The sequence below is a fragment of the Thunnus albacares genome, chromosome 14 (genome assembly GCF_914725855.1).
Source record: "Thunnus albacares chromosome 14, fThuAlb1.1, whole genome shotgun sequence".
In the NCBI taxonomy this organism is placed as follows: Eukaryota; Metazoa; Chordata; class Actinopteri; order Scombriformes; family Scombridae; genus Thunnus; species Thunnus albacares.
Window position 1 is genome coordinate 30,510,832 of NC_058119.1, and position 8,892 is coordinate 30,519,723.

Genomic DNA, 8,892 nt, shown 5'->3' on the forward strand with positions numbered 1-8,892 from the left:
TAAATGAAAAGTGCAAAGCAAGAATCACCTTTGAAGTTCTTCTACATGTTAAACGCTGTGCTGTCTGTGTGTTATGGGTGTATAAATAGGTAGAGGTCTGTCTGCAATGAGGCGATGAGTTTTATCTCAGTAGTCAGCGCAGTCTTCTATGATCTGGGAGACTCCAGTTCCAGAACCGGTGTGGGGACGTCGTCCTTCATAAGGTAGTTTATTCATGAACACTTCAAATTAAAAGCGTAATAAAAACAAAAACAGGATTTTTAAGCCTCTTTCCACTTTTATTCGAATACAAATACAAATAATTTTGCTGCCTCAACAAATACAGATACAAATACAAATACTGGGCTCTCTGCACGTCCCTAATAGATAACATTACATGATAACCAAACACATTGTTGGTTTGAGTCTGAATCCTTTAACATTTCCTACAGAAACAGATCATGTATCAAATTATAACTTGTTTTCTAAAGAACGTGAAACCGAATCATCTGACTGTTGATCGGTTCTGACATCACAGTCGTCTCCATCACGTCAGAACCTGCTGACCACGAGAAGACAGTTTGATCTGTGCATCGACTCTAAATCGTCTCTTTTTAAAGGTTTAAATGCCGCTGCGGTTGTTTATACGCATCATAATCCTTTCACTTTAATTATTCATTAAGTGCAGAAGGAGTTTGTGACTGCAGGTTAACGTGGAGGTCAGACGTATCGGTGGCGGCGATAACGTTCTGGCTGATATTTCTTTGTGTTAATTTAGTTTTTGTCTTGCAGTAACGTAGGCTGTGTGTCTTCCACCCATCAGCCTTGCTGTTGTTTCACTAGTTAATAAATATGTTGATTCTTTCTGCAACTACTGACTCTTGATTATGTTGAATCTCCTCCTGTAAGGATCCGTCTGAGGGGTCGTAATATATATAAACTCTGCAGAAGACTAATAAAGTTTCCGTCATTTCATACACATGCAGCATCCAGAGTTAAAAATTGTCAAAAATGCCTCCAACACTGCTCTCCTGCTGCTTTGCAACCATCCACCCAACACACCTCTTCCTAATAAGCCCAAAAAAATCACCTTATAAAATGAAAGAAAGTGGCGTTATATGACATCACCTCCCTGGGAAAAGGGGTCGGCGCATCACCTGCATGTAATTTGAAATATCTCACACCAAAAAAACCTCCAAGAAAAAATAATCTGAAAGTCTTAGAAGAAGTCCGGCGTCTGTTTAAAGTTAAAATGAGCAGATGCTTTTTATTTAACATCTGTATGCAGAGTGAATACTGATAAAACAAACCCTTGTGGAGCTTCACAGAGCTTCTCAGCCTTAAAAATGAGAATAATGAAGGTGACGCAGACGTTTGCTGATAATGAAAAATAACTGTTATCTGCAGCTTTGAAGTATCTGCCGGCAGACTCGGTGCTTTCATGATGAGAACTTTGTGTCGCAGTTCATGCATGAATTGTGCTATTGAAGTAACTTTTGTTTTTTTTATCATTATTATAATCTAAAAAAAAAGTCATTAGAAACTTCATCCGGACTCACAACACAAGAACACAGATATGAAGACACAGTCGGCATCTACGTACCTGAACTTGACTTGAAAAGGCCGAGCTGCGTTCAGGTCCAGCGACGCCGAGTCAGAGAAACAACCTGCCGCCAAACTCCAGTTATCTTCTGAGGGATTAAAAGTCACAGTCAGCTTAAAGAGTCAAAAGATCCTCAGAGTGTGAGTGCTTCAAGCATCCAGATAACTGCTAAACCAACAGGAAACTCCAAGTTTACACCATGAAAAAACTGACTCCAGGAGATCAAACCTGCGTCCTGAATGAATGAAATTATTGATCCCCCAAAAAAAAGACTGAAATGTTTTGAGCTTCTGCAGAGACAGACAGCTGCAGACAGAGCAGATTAACACCAGTAGACATGTTTATAAGGGAGCGAGAGCAGCACACACACACGGTGTTTCCGTTGGGGATATGTGGGTCTTTAGGTCAGCACTCTTGATGAAGAGTCATTATGTTGATTATCTGCTGACCTGCTGCTGCTGCTGTGACTTCACTCACATCAGAGTGAAATTATGAGATGAGGTCAAACCGTCCGACACATAACACACAAACATCCCCGAGATCTCCGCAAACCGTAACTCTGATCACTATAATGGGCAGCAGGGTTTAAGCTGAAATCCCCACAAATGTATCAGGACAAAGTAAAGAGATGATGATGATGATGATGATGATGATGTGACTTCGACCCCCACGGAGCTCAGACGTGATCACACCGTCCAGACGTTCAGCTGGGGTGCGTTCAACGCTTTACCACCATCAAAACTAGTGACGTGCAGAGATCCCAGTATCTGTATTTGTTGAGGCAGCAAAATTATTTGTATTTGTATTCGAATAAAAGTGGAAAGAGGCTTAAAAATCCTGTTTTTGTTTTTATTACGCTTTTAATTTTAGAAAATTTAAGTGTTATAACAAGTGTTCATGAATAAACTACCTTATGAAGGAGGTCCCTGCACCGGGTCTGGAACTGGAGTCTCCCAGATCAGAGACGACTGCGCTGACTACTGAGCTAAAACTTTACTCATCGCCTCATTGCAGACAGACCTCTACCTATTTATACACCCATAACACACAGACAGCACAGCGTTTAACATGTAGAAGAACTTCAAAGGTGATTCTTGCTTTGCACTTTTCATTTATTGCCTATTTTTTACAACCTAACTTTGTGGAAAGGAGAAGAGGAACAACAGGTTATGGAGAGTCTCTTGGGAGCACTTTGTGTCAGTAGTTCAGCTTTATCTCTGGGGAACACCCCCAACTCCAGGACTGATGTCCAAATTAGGAAATGTGCGTCATGTAGCAGGTGGATGTGACTCCCCTGGTTGAGACCTGCTGACAGACGTCACAGAGGAGAGGAGAGACACTGAGATAGTGATGCTGGTATTTGACATGAGCTTTTTTTTCCTTCCCAAAAACCAATAATTTTAAAAATAAAACCCACTATTTGTGCTTTGCTGAATAATGTATTTGGGCACACCCGGACATCAAACATTAATAAAAAGGCATTTTTACACTCACTGAACTCAACATGTTGAAAACAAATGATAACTATATAATCATCTGTTTACATTTAATGATAGACAGTCTGTCAATTAAAGGTTTATTGGAAAGTTTATACTTTGTAAAGAATATGATACAAAAAACTAAGATATCAAGTAGATGAACTCAAACCTTTCATAGACAGACTTATACTTTAAATCCACTAATAACTTAACATAGAGAAATGATTGAAACTAGCAGGAATGGAGATAATTTATATAAAATGTTTGACAGTTCTGTGTTGCTGTATATATTCTACTTTTGATAGTTAAAAGCATCTATAATGTATGTTTTTATAACCACAATGTATCTGTGAGAATTATCAGAGACTCTGCAGCTCCTCTCGGCTTTATGGAGCTTTATAGTGAGTTTCAGCTCATTGTTTATCTGTCCGGCTGCAACTTTTACTGTTCTGGTTCACTCTCAGCGTCTCATAGTGTCGTTTGCATAGAAAAAGCTGTAAAAAGCAGCTGCATACTACCTGCTCAGCACCAAAGAGCCAGATATTTCCCTCAGGAGTTGGTGGAGAACAAAAACAGAGCTAAAAGAGAGTGAATATTGGACTTACATTCACCAGGTGGACAGAAACACGACTCCACATGAATGATGATGTTGCTCCGTAACTGCTGGATGTGGAAATAAGCAGCTGTTTGCTAACAAGTTCAACATATCAACTTAAAAGATGATGATATCATGATGATATCAACGTTTTTCTGACATTTTGTTGATGGCATAGCAGAGGAAGAAAGCTATTTCCTCTATGGTAACAAACCATGTTGTTAAAAGTCTTCTCTGTAATTAAACTGCCAGCAGGTGAAGCTCTGTTTAACGTGTTAATGAGGATTTACAAGGTGTCAGCAGCGACCTGCTGCCCTGTAATTCAGATTAATGCAGAAATGTTTCCCTCCAGAGACACAAACACACTGAGTTTAATCACATCTTCACCTCATTAACAGGCCACAGTCTTAGTTTAGTTCCTGCTTGTCTTTCAATTTAATAAGTTCAAGTTTCTTTATTGTTACATCTCGTTACACAAGTATACGAGAGTAAAACGCTCCTCGACAGTGAAGTAAGGGAAAATCATTAAAACAGTGATAAATAATGAGTATAAACAACTCAAACTTTTAAGAGACAGATTAATAAACATTAGATTCCCAACTAAACGTTATATAAGTGGTTATATAAACTAGCAGGAATGGAGCTAATTTATATAAAATGTTTGACCTGTTTGCTGAGTCTTTAACCCTGATACACCTGCAGGATTAGTTACAGAACGAGACTATATAAAGGTTTTTCTTTCCATCAATGATGTGACGCTAAAACTTGTTGTTTTTTGTTTTTTATAGAAAAAGCAACAAAAAAAGCTTTAAAATAAAAAATACTGAAGTAAAATAAAACACAAATCGGACACATTAAAACTGATGTGAATAGTTTTAGTTGTTTGACAGACGGCTGCTGCTACGACAACGACTGATGGGAGAATAATTACAATCAATGTGTGTGTGTGTGTGTGTGTGTGTGTGTTCGTGTGGTTGCCGTTGACAACCGCATGAACACACACAGGGCAATGACAGAAACCCTGCGTCCATTTAATCACCAGTTAAACTGATGGAAGCTGAGAGGAATGTAGGACACTGAATGATTGACAGGTAGGACGACACACACACACACACACACATACACACACACACACACACACACACACACACACACACATACACACACATACACACATACACACACATACACACACACACACACACATACACACACACAAACACACACACACACACACACACACACACGTACACACACACACACACACACACATACACACACATACAGACACATACATACACACACACACACACACACACACACACACACACACATACACACACACACACACACACACACATACACACACACACACACACACACACACACACACACACACATACACACACATACACACACACACACACATACACACACACACACACACACACACACATACAGACACATACATACACACATACACACGCACATAAACACACACACACACACACATACACACACATACAAACACACACATACACACACACATACATACAAACACACACATACACACACACACATACACACACACATACACACACACACATACACACGCACATAAACACACACACACACACACACACACACACACACACACACGTTAACACTCGAAGGTTGTCTCTCTCAGCTTGAATAAAAAACCTTTTCACTGACATGAAAGTAATTACAGTGAACATCAATAGATCACAGTGATACAGTTGTAGAGAACACACAGATGCAGGTTCGTCCCCCGTCAACAACACCGTGATCCTGGATGTCATTTAATACTATTAATTACATAAAAGTCAATATTGTTATAATATTTTTTCTGATGAATTAGCTGTCAGTGTTCAGGTTGGTTTGTTCAAGTTTACATTTGTACGTCTTTGTAACGTTTCCATCGTTAATCTGTGATTTTATTTTAGCAAAGAGTTCAGACTGAGTCATAACCAACTAAGTACATTTACTCAAATACTGTACTTAAATTTATAATATGTAATTATTCCACATTAAATGTCTAAAAACAACTAGACCTGTGTTATATATGTTGTTGAGTTGTGTATTTCATTTGGTCGCCTGTCGATGACGTCATACCTCCTCTACCAAAGAGTAAACACGCACCAGATGCATACGGCGGCGCTGTGTTTGTCCGCTACAATGGCGTCTACCAAAGAGTAACTTACACACATACAAGATAATACATCGGCGTTGTGGTTGTTCCACACAAACTGTTATAAATGGACTTTTATTCAGTTTTAAGACACATTTTCATGATAAATTTAGGTGGTTTTTAACTATATCTTTTAGCCGGAAGAAGGATTTTAGTCATCGGACGTCTGGATCTTAAGTTATCAGAGAAATAAACTGGACAAACGTTAGCAGCAGCTCGGCTAACAGCCCCTCCAGGAAGTCCGCTGGTCACCAAACATCGTCAGAGATGATTTTTTAGGTGAAACAGTTTTAATTAGTATTTTAACGATTTTAATCTGCGTGTAAGTTTGTTCTGGAGAGGAGGAGACCTCTGAGGGTAAAAACATCCTGAATGATGAACACTGGAGTAATCCTATCCCGCTGAAGCTGGTTATTTAACAACAAAGACAACAACTCCCATGATCCCTTGCTGCTTCACACCGTCATCACACTCCGTCTCTTGTTATTGTTTTGATTGAGACGCCTAGTGGCTGAAATTACATATCGTGCGTTTAAGTTCAGTTTTGAGGTACTTGTACTGTACTTGAGTATTTCCATGTGATGCTACACGAAAAGAAAAGGCCAGAATAGTTATCTCACAAGTTTAGAGCTCTTATTGTGAAACTAACACGTTTTGCACTGGGTTGTTTCAGGTCAAAATGTTTGAGTGCATTTAGTGAAGTAATAAAAAGTAGCTCTAATCCAGAGTGCAGATAATCTTTGTTGAACCTCTTTTTGTGATTCTGATCAGCTCTTGACCTAAATATATAGAACTTCTATATGTTATATGAGTATAAATAGATTTAAAGACAAATATCTACTGTGCTTTTTAGCACACACTCATCAGTCTGAACTGTCTTTAAAGTAAAGCAGCTCACTATTTGGCATCTTGTCTTTTGATGGGTTTATAAAGCAGCTCACTATTTGGCATCTTGTCTTTTGATGGGTTTATAAAGCAGCTCACTATTTGACATCCTGCCTATATATGGGCTGATATAGCAGCTCACTTTGTGGCATCATGTCTGTTGATGGTTTTATAAAGCAGCTCACTATTTGGCATCTTATCTTTTGATGGGCTCGTATAGCAGCTCAGTATTTGACATCCTGCCTAATATGTGCACAGTTTTCATCACATTTCTTATGAACCTTCCTCAATCAGTTTCATGTATTTGTTGTTTTAGGTGATGAAGCTGTTGGAGTTACAAACGTATGAGTACATTTGGAGAATATTTGCAGAATAACCTGTTATATAAAGATGATTATTCACATTAAAACAAGTAAAGTTTTTTGTTATAAAGAGAATAAATACCAGTCATAAGGAGAAAGGTGTTTGAAATATGAGACTCTGTCTGTATCATAAAAACAGTGAAATGATCAAGTCTGACTTTCTTCTAGACTGAACAATCAAAATCCTGCTTTTACTAAGCAACCTGGATGTGTTGTCCTCAGTACGCAGACACAGTACAAGTTTCTACTGTTATGAGAAAACTTCATCAGTATAACCAGAAGATATAATTACTAAGGTGAGCAGTTCTGTACGTACATATATACTACTTTTGATACTTTAAAGTGTCTATTATATATATTGTCTATGTAGTGATGAACCTACAGAGACTCTGCAGCTCCTCTCGGCTTTACGGAGCTTTATAGTGAGTTTCAGCTCATTGTTTATTTGTCCGGCTGCAACTTTACTGTTCTGGTTCACTCTCAGCGTCTCATAGCGTCGTTTTCAGAGAAAAAGCTGTAAAAAGCTGCTGCACACTACCTGCTCAGCACCAAACAGACACAGTTAGCTGTAGACTAGCTGGTGAACATAGTGGAGCATTTAGCAGCTAAAGAGCCAGATATTTCCCTCAGGAGTTGGTAGAGAGTAAAAACAGCTAAAAGAGAGTGAATATTGGACTCACATTCACCAGGTGGACAGAAACACGACTCCACATGAATGATAATGTTGCTCCGTAACTGCTGGATGTGGAAATAAACAACTGTTTGCTGACAAGTTCAACATATCAACTTAAAAGCTGATGATGAGTCAGTGGACAAAACATCAGTTACTGCAGGTTTATTTTCCTCCATTAAATATCAAATGTCTCCCATGTGAACATAAAGGATGATTTCCACAGTTTTAGGTGAGAGACACAATGTTTGAATGATGGAGAGTCTTCTTCTCTCTCTCTTTCTGTTTCAGGACTTCTGCCTGACCGACTGACTGACGCAGGAAGCAGCAGGATGGAGAGTTAACCTTCTTCCAGCCAGGACACATGAACTGGACACAAGACCGGATGCTAATTCATTTTATCAAAAAACACAGACTCCATCCTCTGGTCACTCTAAAGGACAAAAATAATCCTCATGAATATATGAATAATGTAACTTAATCACCTCAAACATCACATCCTGGTTGATGAGAAGAGTTTCTGTTTGCTTGATTTTCATGCATTTCTAATGATGTACATGGAAATACTCAAGTAAAGTACAAGTACCTCAACATTGTACTTATATACAGAATTTGAGTAAATGTACCTAATTATTACTTTCCACCTTTTGCTTATTAGTTTGTTTGACATATTTAGTGAGATGTAGCTGCTGTGTTCAGCTCAGCCAATCAGAAGTGATGCAGCAGTGACGTCATCGCCTGCTGTTTCTGTATCAGCTGCCAATCAGGCCGAAGTCCTGGGTTCACTCAGCGTGTGTGTGTGTGTGTTTCAGATTTTAGTGTTAAAGTACAATTATGATCAGATTAAAGTTACAATCCTGCAGAGTTTTTGTTTTGTAAAAGAAAACTGAATATCAGGTTATCATTTGATGTATTTCTTCAATATATCATACATGTTTCAGACAGTGTTTAAGTTCAGTTTAGTGTTAGTTTGTGTGTTCTGTGTCTATTCTAAACTTAGTTCTTTGCTGTGTAAGATGAGGCAGTTGTGTGTCTAACAGTTAAGTTTATTCTGTTATACCTTTACCTGAGCCAGTGATGAGATAAACTGTAGTTATGTAGATGTTTATGT